Here is a 26839-nt window from a genome sequence, read left to right as displayed (position 1 = left end):
CGACCCTGTGGCCGAGTGGTTAGCACATCGCGCTGCGAAGCCAAGGGTCCCGGGTTCGAATCCCGGTCGGGCTTGGTTGTTTGTGAATGTCCATTTTCATCCATTTCATCACTCATCCCCATCTTCGCAAATTAGCCAAGAGGTACAAAACGCGAAGTAAAATAAACTAAATCAATCAATCAATCAATCAATATACCAGTACTTTTCCTACATGTTCACTCACCTTACAACCCACCCGATCAAAAAAATAAAAAATTTACCCCCTGCGCGATGCGTACATGTATAGGCTCGATATTGAAACAAAATATTATTTTTTTCCTCCTCCTCTCTCCCTGGCCAAGATTGCAAATAATTGCAGGAATAATACCATGATATTTTTTTAGACTGTAGGTCCAGGTCACCCGAACCAGACAACATTTGAGTTGGTGTTTTTTAAGTCCACTTTATGTGCAGTAAGGCTAATCGGGACTAGACCTACAGAGTTTTAAAGTGTAATCCGAACCACTTGTGCCTCCAGCGGGTATCGAACCCTTGAATACAAGCCTACCACTGCGCCATAGGGGAGGCCCCAGACGACATATTTGCACTACAACAAGCAAAAATAAATTCATATCTGTGCATATGGGAAGTCCAATACATAGTTGGTAATGTGTGATGTGATCAGCACCAAACATTTAATTTTTATGTATGTAATTTAAGTTACGTGTTTGCCCGACCCTGTGGCCGAGTGGTTAGCACATCGCGCTGCGACGCCAAGGGTCCCGGGTTCGAATCCCGGTCGGGTATGGTTGTTTGTGAATGTCCATTTTCATCCATTTCATCACTCATCCCCATCTTCGCAAATTAGCCAAGAGGTACAAAACGCGAAGTAAAATAAACTAAATCAATCAACCAATCATTAAGTTCCATGTTGCAATCATGAAATTAAATTTTAATTAACTTTTTTTTCTATCCATCTCTCTCTCAAATCTATATAGCCTGTTCATATTTTGCACAGTCATTGCGAGGCGGCCATTTTGTTTACGTAGCAAAAAAAAACTCAAGCCATTTTTTGCGAATTCTCGTTGTAGCCATAAGTATAATTGGATATAATGGCCGGATTTTATTTAATTTTAGGTTTAAAATCAATAAGCATGCATAAAAAAAACTAAATATTTTAAATAAATAAGATTCGAATAACTATGTACTTCCACTAGCCTTTGCGATGGCCCAGCGGTAGCCCTGTAATCAAGGGTTCGATACCCGGTGGAGGCACAAGTGGTTCTTAAAATTGTAGGTCTAGTAGCGATTAGCCTTACTGTGCATAAAGTGGACTTAAAACATCAAATCAATCAGTACTTCCACTAGCCTCTGCGATGGCGCAGCAAAAAAAACAACAAAAAAACGTCGTTGCCTTGTAATCAAGAGATCTCGGGTTCAATACCCGGTGGAGGCACAAGTGGTTCTTGAAACTGTAGGTCCAGTCCCGATTAGCCTTACTGTGCATAAAATTGACTTAAAACATCAAATCAATCAATCAGCACTTCCACTAGATATCAAACACACACAACTCTCCTCCATTTTCTTGCCTTCCTCTAACAATTTAACACATTTACTTTTTTTGAAATATGCCCCGCACACATATTTTTATACCAACAACAACGGCACACAGAAGAAAAAAGATATTCCAGCTACCAATATGCATGCTTCAAATATATAAAGCAGAGAGAGACATGAAACACCTTCTATATTCTCTCTCTTTTTGCATGTTTTGTGAGTATATTTTCTTCCACAATACATAAGGGCTGTTAGGTTTTTCAGGAAGTTCCCTTCCTTCCACAATCCCTTAAGTCTGTTAGGCTCGTTTCAAGAATCAACTCACAAAAGCAATGCTATACTTATAAATCAAAGCCATCCCCATGCAAGCTAAGAAACAAAGTTACTTACTTTTCGAAATCCTGCAGAAATGCTCTTCACCGACTTTCAAAATGAAACAGAACGTTCTACACTAGCGCTTTAAGTTTTATACGGTTTTCTAATGAGGTCAAAAGTGATATGTTAGCCAACGCAACGTGGACCAATAGAAATCCGAGACAATCTGCTCTAGAAAATTCTTCCCCTACATTTCAGCCACATCATTTTGCGAGTTCGAAAATTCACAAGTTAATGCATCGCATCGCATCACTGCTACCAATGCTGTTAACTGACGTCACTATTTCTCAACAGTTGCCAGAGGTGATGTTAACAACCTGCTGTACAGATAGCATCATCTGTATGAAACATGAACAAAACGCCAGCGAGGAATTCAGCTGCTGAAAAGCCAGGAAGTATAACTTCCGTCGTACTAAAGCCTACCTATTATTGAATTTGTGTCATTAGCACACGCAGAGAGACGGAACGAAATTGTCGTTTCTAGATGTCCACAGGCAAAAGCGTAATATTTTCAAATGCGATATGACAGTCGCTTTTTTCGATACCGAAAAACTAAATACAATAAGTATATATATATTTACACTATTAATGTTTATTTAACAATATCTACCTATGAATTTCCCTCGAACGAAAACATGTTATAGAAAACATTTTTCCAGCCGTAAGTTCAAAATTTTTGTCCCCCTCTTCCCCCTAAATCGCATTACGTACATACATACATGTGAAAAAAAAACAATTATTATTTGTTTGTTTGCTTGAAATAAAAAAAACACGTCACAATACAGAAATAATGAGAGGCGCGCGCGTGTGTGTGTGTGGCACATCGTTCCGAGAGAGGTTTACAAAGGTCACGATATATAAACATTGGTCACGGATTTGGAAAATTAGGATAAGGTGCATTCATCCTTCAAGGATGAGAAAGTGCATTTACTCATCACGCTGTGTCAGCGCAATAAATGAGGCGCGGAACGTGGAAAGAAAGTGAGTTTTTGAGGTTTTATTGAACCCCAATTAATGTTTGTGAACTGTCTATATGGGTCTACTCAAACTCTACATGCTGACTCCTTCAAAAGCCTAATACCAGTTTTTCATCGCTGGCACACTTGAGTTCGTGAAGGTTTCATACAGGTCTATGCCTCACGCAAGCCACTACCCAAGCATGACCGTGACGAACATCGGTCACGAGCCTAAAATAAGAGGAGTGGAGTTGGTCGATTTCACAAACCCCGAAAGTCACGAGACTGTCTATGCCGAAGATGCCACGCAAATTATCGACATAAAAATAGGTGACAAGTTGTACATAGAAAACCCGGAATTATCTGCAGCCAGAAATCCCATCCAAGCTATATTCTTATTTTCACACAATGTCTAGACAGGCTATTGTGAACGAGCTGCACAAACCTGCACGGCGAAATTATAAACAATTGGCCGTAGTAACCAAAAGCATCGACGACCTGTGGCAAGCTGACCTTGTAGAAATGAGCAGTGTCAACTTAAAAAATTTACATAAAATCAACAAGAGATCCAAGTATCTTTTCACCTTTATAGACACATTTTCAAAATTTGCTTCGGCTTTACCCCTCAAGGCAGGAACCTGTGTAGTGGAAGCATTCAAAACTATTTTCAATGAAAGTTACAGGCGACCTCGATTTCTTCAAGCTGACAACGGAAAAGAATTCTACAACTCAGTCTTTGGACAATTTATTCAAAAACAATAATTCAACATTACTCGACCTTTAGTCACATCAATGTCAGCATAGTGGAACGTTTCAACCGAACTCTCAAAACACGCATGTGGAAACAATTCACGCTTCAGGGGAATTACAAGTGGCTCGACATGCTTCCGGAAATTGTTAACAGCTATAATCACAGTTTCAATCGCACGATAAACATGAAACCGGCTGACGTTAACAAATCTGACGAGCAGCGTGTAATTTCTACTGTTTATTGTCCAAAGTACAAATTTACAAGCAAGAAACCGAAATACAAAATTGGCGATCAGGTGAGAATCAGTAAATATAAGCGTACGTTTGAAAAAGGCTTCACTAAAAATTGGAGTACGGAACTTTTCACCATAGTTCGAGTTTTACCTGGAATCCGTCACACGTATATAATAAAAGGTAATCGCGACGAATTTCTGAAAGGAAGTTTTACGAAGAGTAACTTTCTAAAACAAAATACCCGACACATATCTTATTGAAAAAGTATTACTTAGAAAAGGTGACCAACCGTTGCTGAAATTTCAGGGACTCGAGGAAAAAGATGGATAGACGCAAACGAGGTGATTGTGTAACGGATGCTTTGGATGTGGTACGGCGACTGCCAGATTTTCCATCGAAACGTCAGGATTGGAACAATGGCGAGCTTCTACCCGACAACATTCGCTGCCTCATTGTTGGACCTTCTGGATGTGGAAAAACAACGTTACTTATTGATAATTTTCGTCTTGCACCTAACAGGTTAAACTGGAAGAACAGGCACCTGTATGTTTTCTCCAATACTTTGGACCAACCGAGGTATCGCCAGCTGTCAAAACTGTACGAGGGACTAGGCATAGTTATATTTGCTTCTGAAGTGATACCACTAGACTGCTGTCTCGAAAATTTGGTGGTAGTTTTGACGATGTGATCCTAGAGAACCAGAACAAAATTCGCAATTTTTACTCAGGGTCGGCACAGAGGCATGGTTTGCTTCTACCTTGCTCAGACTTTTTCCAATATCCCCAAGCAGCTACTCTGAGACAATGCTAATTTAATTTGTTTGTTTCGTCAACACTACACCAATTTAAAACACGCTTACAATCAGTTTTCCAAAATTTGCTCTTCAAGCTGGAACCAAGATGATTTCGGATTTGTCGCAATAGACATGACGAAGAATCCCACAACAAAATTAATAATTTTCTAAACGTTGCAACGTTACAAGAAACGTCTTGACTTATTATAAATAACAACATACAAAAAAGTGAAACGAAAACTTGCAGACGAAAACCTGAAGCTGCGTAGCTACTTGGCAATACAGTTTAAGGGTTGGAAATCCGAGAATCGTGGAATTTTCGAAGAGAAAAAGCGTCAGGACCAACCTATCATTGATGCCATCTCTAGACTTGGTAAGGAAATCAAATATGTCAGAGAGCAAAACAAATAGTTAATCAACGAGCTTGTGCCACTTACTTCTCGCAATTATACCATACCTACACACATATCCAGCATTCACACAACACCGTTCGAACTTGCTCCGGCTCCGAAACGTCAGGCCCTAGACAATACCTCTTCGGACAAGCTAGTCGACCTGGGTCCGTTTGCGAGGGATTACCTAAGCACCGGGAAATTCGAAACGACGAGGTATTCGGATTATACCCGACCATGGAACATAACGACGGTGTGGTTAGGAAGATTGGAAAGTCGAAAGTCACGTTCGAGGGCGACGATGTAATAGTTAATTTTGGCGAGGAGAAAAGCTGGACCAAGTATCCTGGCACGGTTAGGACTGTGGGAACGTATCTCTAAGAAGTAACCTAAAGATTATACAGACGAGGATTATCAAAGTTACACAGAAATTTTGATCATGACGGACGCACTGTATTAAAACAACGATGCAACACAGAATCGCTTGAAATCTAGCAGTGGAGAAAAGTACAGGAACCTCATCAAGTCAATATGGACCCAGCTCAAGCCTGGCAGCGGTGTCTAACTCTACAATACCCTACCTAAAGAGTTTGTTTGGGTATACGACGTAAGGAAGCTTGTAGATCGATTGCTGGTCATCGTAGGCGAAGAAAATGCAGGCAATCGCAACTTCCACAACGAGAAGGTGGCCATCATGGACATGATTAGCACCAAGCTTGCCAACTTCATTGTCAACGACAAGAAAGGTATAGGTTATCTTATCAAAATCATCAACACCCTGCCTCCCAAATTCTGGAATGTAGCCGAGGGTCGAGATTTGGTGGACGATATTATCAACAAGATACCCTTCGAGATGCACCTGCCAGGTTACCAGTACTGCGGTACGGGTGCGAAACTCGAACACCGACTGGAACAAGGAGACAAGGGAATGAACCCACTGGACGCAGCATGCAAGGACCAGGACATTGTCTACAATGCTCACACCGATCTCCACGCACGTCATGATGCTGACAGAAAATTGGAGCCTGCGGCTTTGGGGAGAATCGTCAGCAGAGATGCCTCGCTAAGTGAACGGGTTGCTGCATTGGTTACGACCATCGCCATGAACACAAAACAAAAATTAGGGTGGGGATTGTAACTAAATAACCCTTGTGAAGGAAAATAAAGCAATTTGTATATCCGACCTATTATCACTTCATTGCATTAGGCAAAGCAGAGATTTTTTACGCTCTCACGACATATAAATAACATACTATCACCATTAAGCCCAAAGGTGTCGTTTACCAAATACCCTACGCAAACCTCAAGTCTCTCGGAACATTAGATGGAATACTCACCAAAAAGCAGCGCGAGAAGAAAGATTCCTGCTTGGCAAAAGGTCATTGAAAAATTGCTGCTCAGCATTCCTCAGTTGAGGAGGTTACAAGGTTCGCGAAAGCAGCAGAAGACTGGAGGTTTCATATTCAGCATCCCGGCTATCTTGGCAGCTTTGGGTGCTGAAGGCAGCTTGGCAGGAGGCAGTGTCGCCATTGCCAAGACCGTTATCGACGCAAAGAAGAATAAGGCCGAGCTGGAAGAGTAGGAACGCCACAACCTGGCCTGGCTACTATGAAGAAGGGGAAAGGTGTGACCAAAAAGCGAAAGAACAACCTCGAAGCTTTGAAAAAGTTTTAAATAAAGAAGAGCCCCTGTCCAACTTCGATATTGAATCTTTGATCGATCCGTTGGGGATCAAGCACTTCAGGGGCGTTTTCATGTCTGATTCTCTACCCTCTGTTGTGAAGAAAAAATAGTGTGGTGTGGTTAACCTAGACAGTTACGAAAAATCCAGATACACATTGGATATGTTACTTCAAAGCCAACAACAACAAATCATATGTTTTCGATTCATTCGGAGGCACGCCACCTGCTGAGTTGGTAAATAATCTCAGTGTTGTCAACCTCTACTACAATGACGAACGCATCCAGGGTTTCAGCGATGTGAACTGTGGCCATATCTGCGTTTCCATGCTTGTCTTCCTCTCGCAATTAAGTAACCCAACAATCGAGGATTTCCAGAAAGGATTGTGGCACCTGAAGCACTATGGGAGTATTCCATCTCACAAGCGAGACTTCTCTTCTGAAACTCGCATTGCATGACGATATCATCTATCCTAAATCTATTGCTGTTCGTGCATTATACAGCATGTACCTGATACCTAATGTGACGGTACACAACAATACCATCAAAATTGGCAGCGAAAAAATCAGCATCACCCCTGGCCAGTAAAATCTGTCTACCTTGCAGGCTCAATTGCCAAGAAGTGTACTGCTGTCGCAAAATTCTGTAACTCACATTGTGGAACTAGTGTCTGCCACTGAAACCCTAGACCTGGGTACCATCGGAGAGCTTTTGGGATTCGAGAACAACACAAAGCTCGAACCTGGCATCAAGCACATCGGTGCTAACATTCCTAAATTTCTAGCCATCGAGACTCTAAACATACATTGCAATGTGGCAGAAGGTATGATCACCAAATCCTCGGACGGCATCCCAGGGAGTCACGAGCAAACAGGTATTATCGCTACGTTCAAACCAAACTCTGAGTTCATGGAGCCAATTATCTACACACCCTCCCCACCGATATACTTTCCTGTATCTCGTAATCGCATAGAAAACATAGAATTGGAAATTACCAAGGAGAAGCGAGAGGTGGTTGATTTTGCAGGAGCCACGACCACTGCCGTCGTGGAGATTAACATATAATAAATAACCATTAAGGAGCAAATCGAAAGTTACGAGTTGCAGTCCTTCCCTCCCAATCGTCGCACGTTTGCCAACCTCAATGAAGCGAATCGAGAGATAGAATACGACTTGGACGTCGGGGATGGATTCATTCACCCTCACAGAGCTGATTTGTATATCAAGTTTCATGTTGTGAAGAGAGAAAACGGCGAAGCATTTCATGCCAATGCAAATTTAAGACTTGTAGACAATTTTGTGCCGTACTTATTCTCGCAGGTGAAAGATAGAAAGCATGGCACCGTCATCGATAGGGTTGACTACCCCGGGATTACCTCTACAGCTGTGGGAACACTGAAACTCTCCAAGACCGATGCAGCATACTGTCAGGCAGGGGGATTCGAAGGAGGTACAAAAATCAAAACTCAAAGTTACACAGTACTGTTTCCCATGCGCCTGCTTCCTAGCTTCTTCTCCGACTACACAGATATTATGTGGGAGGGTGGTTTGCGCGTCACTTATCGCAGAAGCCCAACGACAACGATGCGCTGATGCGTTACACCACCTTGAGGGCAGACGGTTCAGCACTTCCCAACACAATAACCGATCCTGTCAAATGCATCCAGTCCATGGATCTGCGTATGCCCGTAGTGGAATACGAAACTAACTACGCTCTCAAGTACAAACCGACATTTTGAAGAATCCCCAAGTACACATCCAATTTTACGCTTACCAGTGCGTGCAGAAACCTGCTTCCGTCAACCTTTTTGAATTTGATGTGACCACACAGTTTAACAGCATCCGGTACGATGTGCCAGAGTTTGTGGTCGTGCTCTTTCAGAGAGGGGAGGACAACAACCAAGAAAAAGATTCGAGCCAATTCCACAACTACAAGATCAAGAACATCTACCTCAAAAATGGAAGGAACGAAGTTTCCCCGCGTGAGGACTACAACCTGAACATTACAAACAACGACTACCTGAAACTGTATGAGGCATATACAGCTTACAAGAGAGTGACTTCCGGCAATGTGGACGTGTTCTACAACCTCAATGAGTTCATAGCTCTCAGACCCATGTTCTTCATTAACACATCGAAGTCATTAACACATCGAAGAGAAAACAGGTAGTTGTTAACGATCGTACCAACACCAAAATTGTGTGCGAGTTCCATGACGCCTTGCTTGCCGATACTCTATGCAGCGTCATTCTTATTGAAGAGAAAACGTTTGTGTATGATATCAAGAATGAAAGAGTGATTGAACAATTTTAGATAAAAGAACAAAAAATTGGATAATTCTATAAAAATTACACTGACCTTAGATCCAAAAATTCTTCGCACATATAAAAAATCACTATACTATAGAAATATATAGCAATACTGAGTACTGCCAACTTCTATTTGTAGGGTTGTTTCGCCTGTGAAATATCATATGGTGAAATTTTTGTGGAGTACGTTGGCAACACTGCCAGCCCCCCACTGTAGCCCAGTCAAATGTAATGGGAGAATTGAACCAATTCCACGATATACATCGTGAAAAGGTGGGGCTCACACATAATAAAAAATACATCTTAACCGTTTACGGTGAGGACCACCACCTACGTTAAAAATTAGACCCCAAACACATCGTAGGCGTTTACGTTGTTGGCCCAAGTAGTGTAATTTGACCTATTATAAACCCGAGGCAGATTTGGCTACACTTAAAACTAGCTCAAGATGTGCATATGAGCTTATTGCTCAAGTGTGGTACTCTGTCTAACACAAGATTTTTTAAAAAATGCCCTCGGGAATTTCCCGTGAAATGATGAGCCCCCTCAGATTGATTTGCCTACACTTACAAAAGCTACATCTGTGAGATTGTTGTCCATAAACTTGTTAAAAATATGCCCCTCTTGATATTGTTTTGGCCACACTTAAAACTAGCTCAAAATGCTCATATGAGCTACCCACATACACCCACACCCACCTACACCCACCCACATCCAACCATGCACACACATATTTACTTCCGTTCCACTTCCGGTCCACTTCCGGTTTATCCATTTCCGGTCCACTTCCGGTCCACTTCCGGCCCACTTGTGGCCTACTTCTGGTTTATTTCTATTGCATCATGTTGTGCAACAAATTATTATCCAATATTATGCAATAAATTATTAGGCATGTGTTGTTTTCTGATTGGTTGATTATGACATAATGTGATGATGTGCTATATTCTGATTGGCTTATTGTTTCAGATGTTTTCAATGCGGTCCGTGCTTAGGCTACATAAAGAGATTTTGCATTACATATCAGCTAGTATTGTGAGAGTGGCTGAAGAGAATGGGTATGTTGTTGCAGTGCTCCTCATATTTTTTAAAAAACACAAAAATATAGCAGATTTGTGTAAATTGAATTATAGGTTTGTTTGATTTCATATACAGAATTTTTTTATTATTCATATCAAACATATTTCTAATATATTGAACAAGCGGTTTATATCTGTCCCAATTTCTTATACATGACACATGGTATTAGGTCATTGCTTTTCTAGGACATGCCTGTGTAGACATGTATTTGTGGTGTCTTAGTGCTTCGGTAGATTAATACTTATTCTACCTTTGTGCATGTAGGCTTTCAGCTTTATACAACCTGTTATAGTTTTATTAACTATAGAGTTTTGATTTGAACCCCAAGAAATTTTACATAATAAACCAACAACAAAAATACCAAAGCCAAAAATATTAAGACACTAAGTATACACACTAGGTATACAAAGCACACTGCTGAACACAAGTGATATTTTTTATTAAGTATAGAATTTTGATTTGAACCCCAAGAAATTTTATATAATAAACCAACAACAAAAATGCCAAATCAAAAATATTGTAATCAATGCATTAAGAATATATCCAGCTCTAATTGGGCTAAGCACCAAAGGAATTGTAATCCAGACGAATGCAGAACTCCCACAAAAATATGCCCAAAATGCCATAGAAAATATAGCATGGAATACTTCACATATAAACATATGGGTACTTGTCCGGCACAGTCATCGACATTACCCCCACAACCATCTACATCTGGTCTGAAAAGAAAGCTTGAAACACCTGTTAATGCTAGACCGGCAAGGCAGCCACGCTATGAACCCATCCATAGCAGTTTTAATGTCCAACTTAGGGATCACCGTTTTGTATCAGAGCCAAGATGTGACATTAAGAATTTTTTGAACACTATAAATTCTGATGTGCAGGCAATTCTAAATGCACAAAATGGCTCTTATAAGCTGTCCCTCAAATTGTTTACACAATATAAGAAAGCAAATGGCACAAAATTTACACAGCCCCACATAACAGAAAATGTAGCTATATATTCAAATACAAATTCAGACAAAATAATAAGCAGTTTGATAGATCAATTGAATATTAAACACTCTGAATTTGCTGCAAAAGATTCAGGATGGAGCCTATGCGGAACTCCAAAAAGCTTATGTTAATATTTCTGAATTCAGCCCATTACAAGGATCTACATATCAACCATTACCTGCCAATATTAAAAACATAAGAGCCGTGGTTAACATAGAAAATAATGATGAGAAATGCTTTCTGTGGTGTATTGTAGCTGCTATGTTTCCAGTTTTAAGGCATCCTGAGAGAATAAGTTATTATAAACAGCATGAACATGATTTTGATGATGCTACGGAGGACTTAGATTATCCAATGTCTGTTCAGAATATTGATAAATTTGAAAAAAATGGCCAGGGATATCAATGGTAAACAATTATCCATTAATGTATTTATTTGTTCTACTGGCCGTTGCAATTGCTTGATAGCACCTCTCAGAATCAGTACACTTGATGATGATTCTGCTGTCCCGATTGATCTGCTCTTAATTGAAAGGCATGACACATACCATTACACTCTGCTACACAGTCTTGAAGCTTTAGTCAGAAACAACAAGGCAAATCCAATACAATATTCAAGTTGTGCAGAAGATGTTTTACTGTATTTGATGGTAGAAAGATGGTGACTGGTGTTTGTGAAGAGAATGCAGAAATTGCTACAAACAAGTTAATTGAACATTTAAAATACTGTGGCAACCATAAACCTGTTCATATGGTGATGCCTAGTCCAAGTGAAAATGCCAAATTCAAAAAATTTGAAGCCTTGTTGGAACGTCCAGCATATATAGTCTGTGATTTTGAATCAAACCTCAAACCCTTGCATTATGCAGCCCAGATCCTGATGAATCTTGAATTACATTATACCAGTTACATGAGCCTTCTAGTTTTTGTTATATAATTGTACAGGATGGTGTTGTTAGTGAAGAATATTTATACATGGGACCAGATGCCATCAAAAAATTTGCACATAGAATAGAAAATAAATGCCATGACATAGCGTCTAATGTCTTATTAAAATCAAAGCCTATGTTGCCTTTAACAGAGGATCAGATTGAAGATTTCAACAATGCAGGAAAATGCCTGGTATGTGATTCTGAATTTTCAGATATAAATATCGAGTTGCATCACCATTCTCATACAGATGGTAAATTCAAAATGGCCCTGTGTAAAAGCTGTAATATTAAGATCCAGAGACCAAAATTTGTCCCTATATTTTGCCATGGTGCATCTAATTATGATTTTCATCATCTGATCAGGTACGAGGGGTTTGACAAGCAGAATTTAAATATTTTAGCAGAAAATGATGAGAAATATTTAGCTATTAGCAAGATAATTAAAGTTAATGGTGTTCCTATTCACTTAAGATTTCTTGATTCCTAAAGAATTCTGTCCGCTAGCCTGGCTACACTGGCCAACCAATTATCTGATGACCAATTCAAAATCACATGTGCTTTGTTTCCAAATCAGGACCTGAAATTAATTAGGCGGAAGGGTGTATACCCATATGACTATGTTACAGATTTTTCTAAATTTGATAAGTGTTCTCTGCCACCACAACAAGAGTTCTACAGTAAACTCAGGGCATCTGGAATCACTGATGAAGATTATCACCATGCCCAGTTGATGTGGAACAATTTGAAATGCCAGACGTTTGGTGATTATCACAAGGCATATTTAAAACTTGATGTGACTCTCTTAGCTGATATACATAAGGCATTTAGAAAATCATCGATGGAAAATTATAAGCTGGATCCAATGTACTTCTACAGTGCTCCAGGCCTAGCATGGTCTGCAATGTTTTTAAACACTAAAATGCAATTGGATCTGATCCAAGATCAAGATATGTATCTGTTTATGGAGCAATGTATACGAGGAGGCATGGCGCAATGTTCTCAGAGATATGCCAGAGCAAATAACAAGTATATTCCCAAATATGATACAGCACTGCCATCAAAATATATACTGTATGTAGATGCCAACAGCCTGTATGGTTATGCTATGATGGATAAATTGCCATATGCAGGGCTTGAGTGGGTTGAAGATTTCAATATTGAAGATCTTCAGGATTTTGATGACAGTGACTATGGTCTGTTCTTAGAAGTTGATCTGACAATTCCTGATGATTTACACAACACATTTTCTGATCTGCCCCCAATTCCTGAGGTTGAGTGTTCACCTGGCTCTAAAAAGAAGAAGCTCATGATGACTCTAGAGCCAAAACAGGGTTATGTCATATATTACAAAAACCTCCAGTTCCTGATGAATCATGGCGTTCAAGTGACCAAAGTTGGCAAAGTCTTAAGGTTCAGACACTCAAGATGGTTGAAGCCATACATTGATACAAACACAGAGCTTCGAACATCTGCAGTAAGCAAATTTGATAAGACCTTGTTTAAATTGATGGTAAATTCAGTGTATGGCAAAACCATAGTAAATGTCAGAAAACATACTGATGTTAAATTAATTACTGACCGCAGCCGGAGCAAAAAATTGATAGCAAAGCCTAATTTCAATTATAGAAGAATTTATGATGAAAATATGGCACTCTTCAACATGAAAAAACAAAGATTAAGTTTTATAAGCCTATTTATGTAGGGGCTGTGATATTGGAATTGGCCAAATTACACAAGCTAGAGCTCTATTATGATGTGCTGATACCTATTTATGGTGATTGTGTAAAACTGATGTACATGGACACAGATAGCTTTATTCTTGATATTCAGACAGCAGATGTTTATCAAGATATGTCACAGCCTGCATTGCTTGAATATTTTGATACCAGTGAACATACAAAAATTCAACCCCACAACAAAAATGTGCCTGGCAAGTTAAAAGATGAGACACTTGGTGATGTTATTGTGGCATTTGATGGGTTAAGGGCCAAGATGTAAAGTTTTGAAACATGTAGTGGTGTTGTTGCCAAAAAGGCCAGGGCATTGGCAGAGTAACTGTTGACAAAGAGCTCCAATTTGAAGATTACAAAAATTGTCTCAAAACCCAGAGTTCATTCAGAAGATCAGAATGCAGAATTCAGAGTGTGGATCACTTGTTGACTACAAATTTTGTAAGAAAAGTTGCTCTGGACCCACATGATGATAAGAGATGCATTTTATCATGTGGCTTACATACTCTACCATGGGGGTCATTGTGATTTGAAAAGTGGTAATCAATGCCCAATTACAGAGCATGATTTGAAATAAATAAACATGCCTATGAACTTATTTGGGTTCAAAAAACAGGCTATTATGGACCTGCCAACACCATCACCCTCTTCTGATATACAATCTATAATATCTAAACTAAGTGATTTGTTAATTATTCATCTGAACAGCATACTTACAGATGTTGATGATGAAACAGGTAAAACATTGTACATATTTAACAATAATTTAAATCATTACCAATTACCTGTAGGTGTTCAATTACAATTTATTACAACCCCCGAGGGTGATGTCACGGTTTCAATAGGTAGAAATATTTATAGAACTAAGCACTCAAACATGGTTTCTGGCACTGTGTATACTGTTTCTGGTGGTGACTGCTTATATATTGAGGTCCCGGGATCCTATGACAAGCTTATACCTTTTCTTATAGAATTAAGAATTAGATATTTTATAATAAATAACTACTAAAACAAAAATGCCTATTGATATATTTGGCCATACAAGGCATGAAGATCACAGTGATGAGATTCTGATGCTTGAAACAGAGTCAAAAAATTAAGAAGTGATTTACAAGCTTTACAAACCACACTCAATGCCAGTCTTCAACTAGAAATTACAAATTTACAATCACAATGCACGGACCCTCTTCTTAAAATTGACTCAGAACTCAAATTGCTGCTTCAAAAATATACTGACTTGGCTACATTAGATAATTTTCAAAATTTAAAGGAAGCTTTAGCAGCTCTTCAAGCCAAATTTAAGACTCAGGCTACCAACTCTGAGCAATTGAAACAACAATTAGAAGAACAGATTAATAATGTCCAGACACAGCAACAAACAATTGTCAAAAGCATAAAGTCACAAGAAGATTTTTATCTAGTAATTTCCACTCTAAAGGAACAGATTCAATCACTACAGATATCTAATCTGGACCCCTTGAACAATGCCATAGCCGAGGTTAAAGAAAAAATTGAGACACTTGAAAATTTTATGAACAACCTACCATCATCTGAATCTCTGAGTGCTATAACTCGTAGTGTTGCCAACATCAAGCTGCAACTTGAAACATATGAAGATTTTGGAAAAATTCAGAGTACCATAAGCCAACTTGAGGGTACAATAGCAGCAGAGCAAAGTGATCTGGCAAATACATAAGAATCTCTAGAATCTCGCCTGCCTGGTATTGTAGACAATCTTGTCAGTGTCCAGCAACAGATCACCAAACTTGAAAACTTCAACACTGAATCTTAGCTATCTCATTTTCATCACTTGATCGATGATATCCAAAAAAAGCTTGAAATTTTACAACAATCAACACCTACTCAGGCAGACATAACCCTGCTTCAAGATGCTATGCGTAGTGTGGCTGATGCTTCTGAATTAAATGATGTGAAATTAGCACTTGAATCTTTGCAAAATACTGTATAAAATCTGCCAACATTACAGGAACTTAAAAATATTAAGAGAGCTGTGAATAGCATATTGAAATCAGAAGATATCAAGAATATCCAGACAGAGATCAAACAACTTACTCAGACAGTGGCCACTCTACCAACTAATCAACATATTAATGAACTTTATGCTTTGTATGAGGATATCAGGAGACAAGTCCCTGATCTTACTGCTCAAAATTCAAAATTGGCAGTTGTTGAAAATTTACAGCAAATTGTAGCTAATATCAAGCAACAGCTAGGAACCATGGAATCCAACCAAGCAAATTCTCTGTCTGTTTTTGCCACACAGCTTCAAGAGATTGTCCAACAATACAAAAAACTTGCTGTGGACATAAGGATCAAACCACGCCACGATGAGATTGTTAGGACTATCAATGAGCATCTTGAAACTGTAATAAGCAGATTGCTTACAGCAGAAAAAGAAATAACTGGCCTAATCGAGAATCCTAAGCATAAAGTAATTCTTGAATTATACAGCATCCCCAACAAAGAATATGATTTACCATTTACACCAGGCTGCAAAATATATATGCTGTCCCCTGCACAATTTTATTACCAGTTTTTTGTTGGGGGCACACTGAGACCAATCAAGATCAAATATTGCCTTCAACCACAATTACATTGAAACCCTCTGAGGTTACTTCATCTGATGAGCAAAAATTGATCAGTACTGTTTATTATCCTAGATACCAGCCAACAACAAGAAAAGCCAAATACAAGGTAGGTGATCAAGTAAGAATCAGCAAATATAAGCACATATTCAAAAGAGGCTTTACCAGAAACTGGAGCACTGAATTATTTACAGTGGTTCAAGTTAAACCTAGGACCCGATACACATATATAATAAAAGACCACCGAGGAGAAATTCTCAAAGGCAGGTTTTATGAAGAAGAACTCAGCAAAACTAAACAGCCTGACACATATCTCATATACTGGTGAAACGGCTAGGACTCCCAGAACACAGCTGGATCGAAGTAGACAAGGTGATACTATGAACACCTGGGATGTTATAAAGAGACTACCAGCAGATTAAGAGAAATGGCAAGCTGCTGCCTGATAATATTAGATGTCTTATTTTTGGGCCATCGGCTTGTGGTAAAACTACACTAATGATTGATATTTTTTTGTTGGCACCCAACTGGTTAGACTGGAAGAACAGGCACTTGTATGTCTTCTCTAAGAGCTTGGAACAATTAAAATATCAGCAGCTGATGAAGCTATATGATGGACTGGATATACCCACTTTTGAATCAGATGTTAAGCCACTCCATGAATGTCTTGATAACTCTGTTGTTGTGTTTGATGACATTATACTGGATAATCAAAACAAGGTTAGAAATGTCTTTACACAGGGCCGACACAAAAACATAGATTGCTTCTATCTGCACAGACTTTTTCTAAAATTCCAAAGCAGCTGATCCGAGACAACAGCAATTTTATATGTGTGTTTCATCAAGATCATACCAACCTCAAACACATACATGATGAATATGTAGGTGGGGACTTGAGCTACAATGATTTTTCTAAGTTTTGCAGTAGGTGCTGGAACCAGGACAGTTATGGGTTTGTCACAACTGGTATGACAAGAAAACCTAATAGTGGGAAATACAGAAATAAAATTAACAATTTTCTAGACATTGAAACATATATAAATAACCATGAAAAGGGCAATTATTGATGATCTTAAATTAAGAGATTATCTTGTAAAAAGATTTAAGGGTTGGAAATCAGAGAACCGAGGAATCTATGAACAACACAAGCAAACAGAACAGCCTATTATTGATGGTATTAGTGAATTAGGTAAAATTATGAAAACTGTTACAGAGCAAAATCAAAATTTGATCACAGAGCTTGTACCTGTAGCTGCAAGGAACATATTAGATTATCCAATCACCCCACTTTCTAGTATTCATACACCTAGTCCTGTTCCTCCTCGAAGAATTGAAGCTAGTCAGGATCCTATTGAATTGGGTCTTCTTGCTCAAAAATATTTAAGCACACCTAAAGACAACAAAGATGAGGTTTTTGGCTTATATGCTGACACAGATGTTGATGGTAGCATCATACATAGAATTGGCAATTTTAGAGTAACATTTATGGGAGATGATCTAATTGTATATTCAGAATCTCATCTTGGAGAAAGAGGTGGTTTTGTTAAGTATCCTGGCACACCTGAATTGTGGGAACTGATGACTCGGAAGAGACCTGGCAACTATACAGATCAAGATTATGAGCATTACAAAGAAATATTAATAAAATCAGATGCTCTATACCAGAACAATGATCCCACACAAAAAAGAGTCAAGTCTAGCAGTGGAGCAAAATACAACAACTTAATCAAGCCCATATGGTCACAGATCAAGACTGGTAGTGGAATCAAACAATACAACACCCTGCCTAAAGAATTTGTCTGGGCTGATGATGTCAGGAAACTTGTAGATAGGTTGCTGGTTATAGCTGGGGAAGAAAATGCTGGCAACCACAATTTTTACAACGAAAAGGTTGGAATTATGGACATGATAAGCACCAAATTGTCTAATTTTATAGTGAATAACACTAAGGGCATTGGATATGTTACAAAAATTATTAATACTCTACCACCTAAATTTTGGAATATCTCTGAGGGTCGGGGGCTGGTTAATGCCATCATAAACAAGCTGCCATTTGAACTACACATGCCAGGCTATCAGTATTGTGGTCCCGTAACAAAGTTGGACCATAGATTAAACAGAGGGGACCCTGGTGTTAATCCTCTAGGTGCTGCTTGTAGAGACCATGACATAACATACAACACACATTCTGATCTTGATAGGCGACATGTGGCAGACAAAAAATTAGAAGAAGCTGCATTTGGTAGATTTGTAAGCAAAAATGCTTCTTTAAGTGAAAGAATAGCAGCATTGGGGACCACCATAGCTACGAACACCAAACAAAAGCTGGGGTGGGGGTTGTGATAAATTAAATAAATTTAAGCCACCTAATTAAGCTATGTAATCCCAGAATATGTATATAATAAACCTAGGATGAAGGACAAGGGTGTTATGTATCAGATACATTATGCAGGTCTTAAATCTCTTAAAACTATTGATAGTCTTTTAACCAAAAAGCAGCGCAAGAAGAAAAGTTCTTGTCCAGCCAAGGGCCATGGTATGAAATTATTACTTAGTACCCCTCAATTAAAAAAATTACAGCAAACTAGAAAAAAATTGCATACAGGTGGCTTCATATTTAGTATACCAGCTATTTTAACAGCACTTGGTGCTGTTGGGAGCTTAGCTGGGCAGAATTAGATGAATTGAAGCCCCTTAATCTGGCCATGGAAAAACAAGGCAAAGGTCTTAAGAAAGCCATGAATAAGTTTAAAAAAACAAGAGCCGCTTACAAACCAAGATATTGAAGCTTTAATCAAACCACTGGGCATCAAACATTTTAGTGGTGTGTACATGTCTGATTCTTTACCAGAACAACCACTCAACAAAGAGTGTGGCATAGTTAATTTGGATAAGTACAAAAATCAGGGCACTCACTGGATCTGCTATCTTAAATATTTAAAAGATGAGGCATTTGTGTTTGATTCATTTGGAGGTGTTCCACCTGAGAATTTAGTAAAATATCTAAAATCAGCTAATCTTTATTACAATAATGCCCGTGTTCAACATTTCAAAGATGTTAATTGTGGATATCTGTGTTTATCTGTTCTTTGATATCTGTCTCAAATAAATAAACCATCAATTGAAGATTTTCAAAAGGCCCTGTGGTATCTGAAACATCATGGGAGTATTCCATCTCACCAGCCAAAATTCAATATTGAAATTCAGATTACATGATGATATAGTATATCCCAAAACAATAGCTCTCAGAGCATTTTATGGCATGTACTTGATCCCTAATATTACACACCACAACAACAAGATTGAAGTTGGTGACCAAAACATTGTCATCACTACAGGGCAGTATAATCTGTCCACTCTAAATGCTCAGTTACCCAGAGGTATAGTATTAACTCAAAATTCTGTCACTCACAGAGTAGAGATTGTGTCTGCTACAGAAACAGTGGATCTGGGTACTATAGGAGAGCTGTTAGGCTTTGAGAACAACACAAAACTTGAACCAGCCATTAAACACACTGCTATTAATATACCTAAATTCTTAGCCATAGAGACACTAAATATTCACTGTAATGTGGCCGAGGGTATGATCACCAAATCAGATACGCACTCACAAACAAACTGGCATCATTGCAACATTCAAACCTAACTCTGAATTTATGGATCCCATCATCTACACTCCATCACCAACATTATATTTTCCTGTGTGCCATAACGGAATAGATTACATTGAGTTGATGGTCACTAATGAAAAAGAAGAATGAGTTGATTTTGCTGGAGCCACAACAACTGCAATCATAGAGATTAATATTTAAATAAAAATACATACAAAAAAAATGGAAAATATTGAGAGTTATGAGCTACAATCATTCCCCCCAAACCAGAGGACCTTTGCAAATTTAAATCAACCCAACACAGAGATTGAGGTTGATCTTGATGTAGGGGGTGGCTTTATACACCCCAAAAGAGCAGATCTTGCTGACGACAACTTGAAGCTGCGCGACTACCTGTCAAAACGCTTCAAGGGTTGGAAATCCGAGAATCGTGGAATTTACGAAGAGAAAAAGCAACAGGACCAACCTATCGTCGATGCAATCAGCGGACTCGATAAGGAAATCAAAAATGTCACCCAGCAAAACAAAGAGTTGATCAACGAGCTCGTGCCACTCACTGCTCGAAATTATACCATACCAACACCCATATCCAGCATTCACACTACCCCGTACGAACTTGCGCCTTAACCGAAACGTCAGGCTCTAGGCAGCACCTCTTCGGAAAATGTAGTCGAGCTGGGACCGTTGGCGAGGGATTATCTAAGCACCGGGAAATTCGAGAAAGACGAGGTTTTCGGATTGTACCCGACCATGGAACTCAACGAGGGCGTGGTTTGGAAGATCGGAAAATCGAAAGTCACGTTCGAGGGTGACGACGTGAAAGTCAATTTGGGAGAGATGGACAGCTGGAACAGGTATCCCGGCACGGTTGGACTGTGGGAACTCATCACCAAAAGCAGCCAAGAGATTACACAGACGAGGATTACCTAAGTTACAAGGAAATTTTGATCATGACGGATGTCTTGTACCAAAACAACGACGCTACGCAGAATCGCGTCAAATCCAGCAGCGGTGAAAAATACAGGAATCTCATCAAGCCGATATGGAACCAGGTCAAAACAGGCAGCGGCGTCAAACTCTACAACACCCTGCCGAAGGAGTTTGTGTGGGTGGACGACGTGAGAAAGCTCGTGGACCGTTTGCTGGTCATTGCAGGCGAAGAGATTGCCGGCAACCGTAATTTCCACAACGAGAATGTGGGCATCGTGGACATGATTAGCTCCAAGCTTGCCATCTTCATCGTGAACGACAACAAAGGCATAGGGTACCTCATCAAGATCATCAACACCCTACCTCCGAAATTTTGGAACGTGGCCGAGGGTCGAGGTCTCGTGAACTACATCATCAACAAGCTACCCTTCGAGATGCACCTGCCAGGTTACCAGTACTGCGGCCCCGGAAACAAACTTAATCAGCGACTGGAGAGAGGCGACAAGGGTGTGAATCCCCTGGATGCTGCATGCAAGGATCACGATATTGCCTAACTAACTAACTAACTAACTCCCTAGCCTTCTTAAACCCGAAGGTTCATGGCTGCAGCAACACAGGCCTTCCATCTTTCCCTATCTTGAGCAAGTTCTATATACTCTTTTCCATCCCTACCGATTTCCCTTAGGTCCATCTCAACGTTGTCCCTCCATCTTCGTCTTGGCCTTCCTACAGGTCTCTTACCATCAGGTTTCCCAACAAGAATCCTGTAAACTCCTCTTTCCTCTTCCATTCGTGCCACATGGCCTGCTCACCTAAGTCTTCTTGATTTAATCATTCTAATAATATCTGGACATGAATACAAATTATGTAGTTCTAAATTATGTAACATTCTCCACTCACCTGTCTCCTCATCCCTTTTAGGTCCAAAGATTTTCCTAAGGATCTTAGTTTCAAATATTCTCAATTTATGTTCCTCTTTCAATGTAAGGGACCAAGTTTCACATCCATATAATACTACAGGCAAAATTACTGTTTTGTATATTTTAACTTTTAGTTTCTTAGATATTAAACGAGAAGACAAAAGTTTATGAAGAGAGAAGTAACATGCATTTCCTGAATTAAGCCTACTTTTTATTTCCTCTTTAAAATAATTTTCATTTGTTAATATTACTCCTAAGTATTTGAATTTGGAAACTGGTTCAAACGAGTTGTTATCAATAATTAGATTTTGATTATTACCTAACACTTGGTTTCGGCCTGTAAGCATATATTTAGTTTTCTCTTTGTTAACTTCCAAACCTATCTCTTTAGCAGTTTTGAAAAATATTTTAGCATTATGCTTAATTGTATTTATATCATCCCCTAATAAGTCTACATCATCTGCATATGCTAACAACTGAGTCACACCATTTAATTTTAGTCCTTCTTTAGTTTCTTTTACCTTCCTTACAGTATATTCTAAGGCAAAATTAAAGAGCAATGGAGATAATGCATCTCCTTGTTTTAACCCATCATGAATTGTAAATTTGTCAGACATATTAATACCCACACGAATTTTACTTTCTCTTTCACTGGTGCATACTTTTATCATACTAACAAGCTTCTTAGGTATTCCAAACTCTACTAATATATTATATAATTTATCTCTTTTGACCGAATCATATGCTTTTTTGAAATCAATGAATAGCTGATGGACATTTTGATTATATTCCTACTTTTTTTCAAGTGACTGTCTGATGTGAAAAATTTTATCTGTAGTTGATCTGTTACGTTTAAATCCACTTTGATAATCACCTATAATTTCATTAGCATATGGGGTTAGTCTTGTTAAAAGAATGTTAGACAATATTTTGTGTGTTGTTGAGAGTATTGAAATTCCACGGTAATTATTTCAGTTCATTTTATCACCTTTTTTAAACACAGGAACAATTATGGAATCTTTCCACTGTTGAGGGATTTCTTCTCTATTCCATATTAAACAAATTAATTTATGAATTTGACATATTAATGAATTTCCACCATATTTAATTAACTCAGCTGGTATTAAATCAATGCCAGGTTCTTTGTTATTAACTTTAACTTTAACTTTAACTTCAGTCAAGTTAGGTTCTGGAACTAAAGCTTCTGCTGTGTGTACTTCATTTACTTCTGATTTATCTCCTACATGGACATTTAAAAGGTCATTAAAGTAGTTGCCTACAATACTAATACCGATCTCGATGTACGTCATGATGCTGACAGAAAGTTAGAGCACGCAGCTTTCGGGAGACTCGTCAGCAGAGACGCCTCGCTGGGTGAACGGGTCGCTGCATTAGGTACGACCATCGCCATGAACACAATACAAAAATTGGGGTGGGGTCTATAAATAACAATCTACCCGAACTGCTCTGTAAAAATATTCAAGCTTACACAATATATAAATAACATATCGTCAAAATGAAGCCCAAGGGAGTAGTATACCAAATACCTTATTCGAATCTGAAAACTCTGGGTGCCCTCGATTGGTTACCTACCAAGAAGCAGCGCGAGAAGAAACATTCTTGCTTGGTCAAAGGACACGGAATGGAATAGCTGCTCAGCATCCCTCAGTTGAAGAGGTTGCAACATTCGCGAAAGCAAGAAAAAAAGACCGGAGTTTTCATATTCACCATCCCGGCCATCTTGGCTGCTCTGGGTGCTGTGGGTAGCTTGGCCGGCGGAAGTGCCGCTATCGCCAAAACCGTCATCGATGCAAAGAAGAACAAGGCCGAGTTGGAAGAGCAAAAACGCCACAAACTGGCAATGGAAAAGAAGGGGAAAGGCGTAGGCAGGAAGCTCAAAGCTTTGAACATTTTTTTTAAGAAAAGAAGAGCCGCTGTCCAACCTCGACATTGATGCTCTGATCGAGCCGTTGGGAATCAAGCACTTCAGGGGTGTTTTCATGTCCGATTCTCTACCCTCTGTTGTGAAGAAAAAAGAGTGTGGTGTGGTTAACCTGGACAGTTACGAAAATCCAGGTAGACATTGGATTTGCTACTTGAAAAACAGCAACAACAAAGCATTTGTTTTCGATTCATTCGGCGGTGTGCCACCTGCTGGGTTGGTAAAGTACCTCGGTGCTTCGAGTCTCTACTACAACGACGAACGCATGCAAGGTTTCGACGAAATGAACTGCGGTCATCTCTGCATATCAATGCTTGTGTTTCTGTCTCAAATAAATAACCCTACGATCGAGGATTTTCAAAAAGCATTGTGGCAACTGAAGCGCTATGGGAGTATTCCATCTCACCAGCGAGACTTCGGTCTTAAAACTCGTGTTGCACGACGACATCATCTATCCTAAATCAATTGCTCTTCGTGCATTCTACAGCATATACCTGATACCCAATGTGACGGTGCATAACAACACAATCAAAGTCGGCAGCGACAAAATCAGCATCACCCCTGGTCAGTACAACCTGTCTACCTTGCAGGCTCACTTGCCGAGAGGTGTGCTACTTTCTCAAAATTCAGTCACACACAGAGTTGAAATTGTGTCTGCAACGGAAACCGTGGACCTGGGTACCGCCGGAGAGCTCCTGGGATTCCAAAACGATGCCAAGCTCGAACCTGCCATCAAGCACATCGGTGCCAACATTCCTAAATTTCTAGCCATCGAGACTCTGAACGTCCACTGCAACGTAGCGGAAGGCATGATCACCAAATCTTCGGACGGCATCCTGGGTAGCCACAAGCAGACTGGGATCATTGCCACGTTCAAACCAAGTTCGGAGTTCATGGAGCCAAACATCTACACACCCTCCTCACCGATATATTTTCCTGTATCTCGTAATCGCATAGAAAACATAGAATTAGCAGTGACAAACGAGAAGGGGGAGGTGGTAAATTTTGCCGGAGCCACAACCACTGCTGTCGTGAAGATTAACATATAAATAACCATCATGGAACAAATCGAAAGTTACGAATTACAGTCCTTCCCTCCCAACCGTCGCACGTTTGCCAACCTCAACGAACCGAACCGAGAGATTGAGTTTGAAGTGGACGTCGGGGATGGGTTCATTCACCCTCACAGAGCTGATTTGTACGTCAAGTTTGATGTAGTGAAGAGAGACAACGGTGAATTTCTTGCCAATGCAAATTTAAGACTTGTAGATAATTTTGTGCCGTACCTATTCTCGCAGGTGGAAGTTAGAAAGCATGGCACCGTCATCGATAGGGTTGACTACCCCGGGATTATCTCTATAGCTGTGGGAACACTAAAACTCTCCAAGAGCGATGCAGCATACTACCAGGCAGAGGGATTCGAAGCAGGTACAAAAATCAAAACTGAAAATCACACAGTACTGTTTCCCATGCGCCTGCTTCCTGGCTTCTTCTCCGACTACACGGAAATCATGTGGAAGGGTGGTTTGCGCTTCACTTTTTGCAGAGCTGCCAACGACAACGACGCACTGATGCGTTACAGCACTTTGGGGCCGGACGGGACTACCTCGCTTCCCAACACACTACCCGACGCTGGCAAGTGTCTTGTAAGGTGCATGGAGCTGCGCGTGCCAGTGGTAGAATACGAATCAAACTATGCTCTCAAGTACAAAGCCGACATCCTGAAGAATCCTCAAGTGTCCATTCAGTTTTACGGCTACCAATGTGTGCAAAAACCTGCATCCGGCAATCATTTCGAATTTGACGTAAGCACGCAATTCAACAACTTTCGGTACGACATGCCCGAGTTTTCAGCCGTATTCTTCCAGACAGGAAGGGACAATAACCAAGAAAAAGATTCCAGCCAGTTCGACAACTGTAAGATTAAGAACATTTACCTCAAAAATGGCAGGAACGAAGTTTTCCCACTTGAGAACTACAACCTAAACATTGCAGAAGAGGACTACCTGAAACTGTACGAGGCGTACACAGCTTACAAACGAGTGACTTCGGGTAACGCGGATGTGTACTACAATCCAAACGAGTTTATAGCTCGCAGACCCATGTTCGTCATCAACACATCTAAAAGAAAGCAGGTAGTTGTTAACGATCGCACCAACATCAAGATTGTGTGCGAGTTCCACGATGCTCTGTCTGCGGACACGCTGTGCAGCGTCATCCTTATTGCAGAGAAAACTTTTGTGTATGATGTCAGGAAGGAGCGAGTGACAGAGCAGTTTTAAATATGCATAGGAAATAACAATAAATAAAAAAAGCCATGTTTGAGCGCGCAAAGGAACTTCCCCTTTGGCCCTGCACATGCCCCAAATTTTTCGTCCCGTAGGACACGGCGGGAGTTAGTTCCGTAAAAGAAATATACATACTACATATTTGCAGACATTGTTAATTTTTTGTATTATTTTGTGTAGGTCAACAAAAAAATTCTGTTGATTGAAAATAAGTATGTATTACAAAAAAAACTGTGAAATTAATATTTTGAAAGAAATATCCCACCTCCACCCCTCGTTTTGCATTCGAGGGCAAGAAAAACAACACTAGTAAACCATTTTATTTTTTATTTTGTGCGCACAGAGCAAGTTTTACCTGTTTTCCGGCGATAGTAACCCCACGGCAAGCTATGAATCCCACATTCTAGAACACATCTCTTGTCGTCTCGTGCATCCAGAGCAATTTTCCTGACGGTGTTGGTTTCGAGGCATTCGACGTAGTCTTCAAACTTGAGATTTCTCTGAACTACCTGCTTGCTTATGCCTTTAGCTTTTTCGGTCACAGAACTCTCAGCTTGAATTGCATATGCTTTGGCACGAAGTCCAGCAAACTCTAATATAATATCCCCATCTTTTTCATTCTTTAGTTTGACAGGAACTTTTTTGTTTCGAGCCAGGATTTCATATCGATTTGGTTGGGGATAGCTTGACGTGTCTCGAACATTTGCAGCTTGCTTAACTCTAACACTGTGGCACCAAGATAGACTGGTTTGTTGAGCTTTCCCTCGCCACGATTCATGTGT

This window comes from Lepisma saccharinum, chromosome 9 (genome assembly GCF_977018435.1).
Source record: "Lepisma saccharinum chromosome 9, izLepSacc3.1, whole genome shotgun sequence".
Taxonomy (NCBI): Eukaryota; Metazoa; Arthropoda; class Insecta; order Zygentoma; family Lepismatidae; genus Lepisma; species Lepisma saccharinum.
This window is presented reverse-complemented; position numbering follows the sequence as displayed.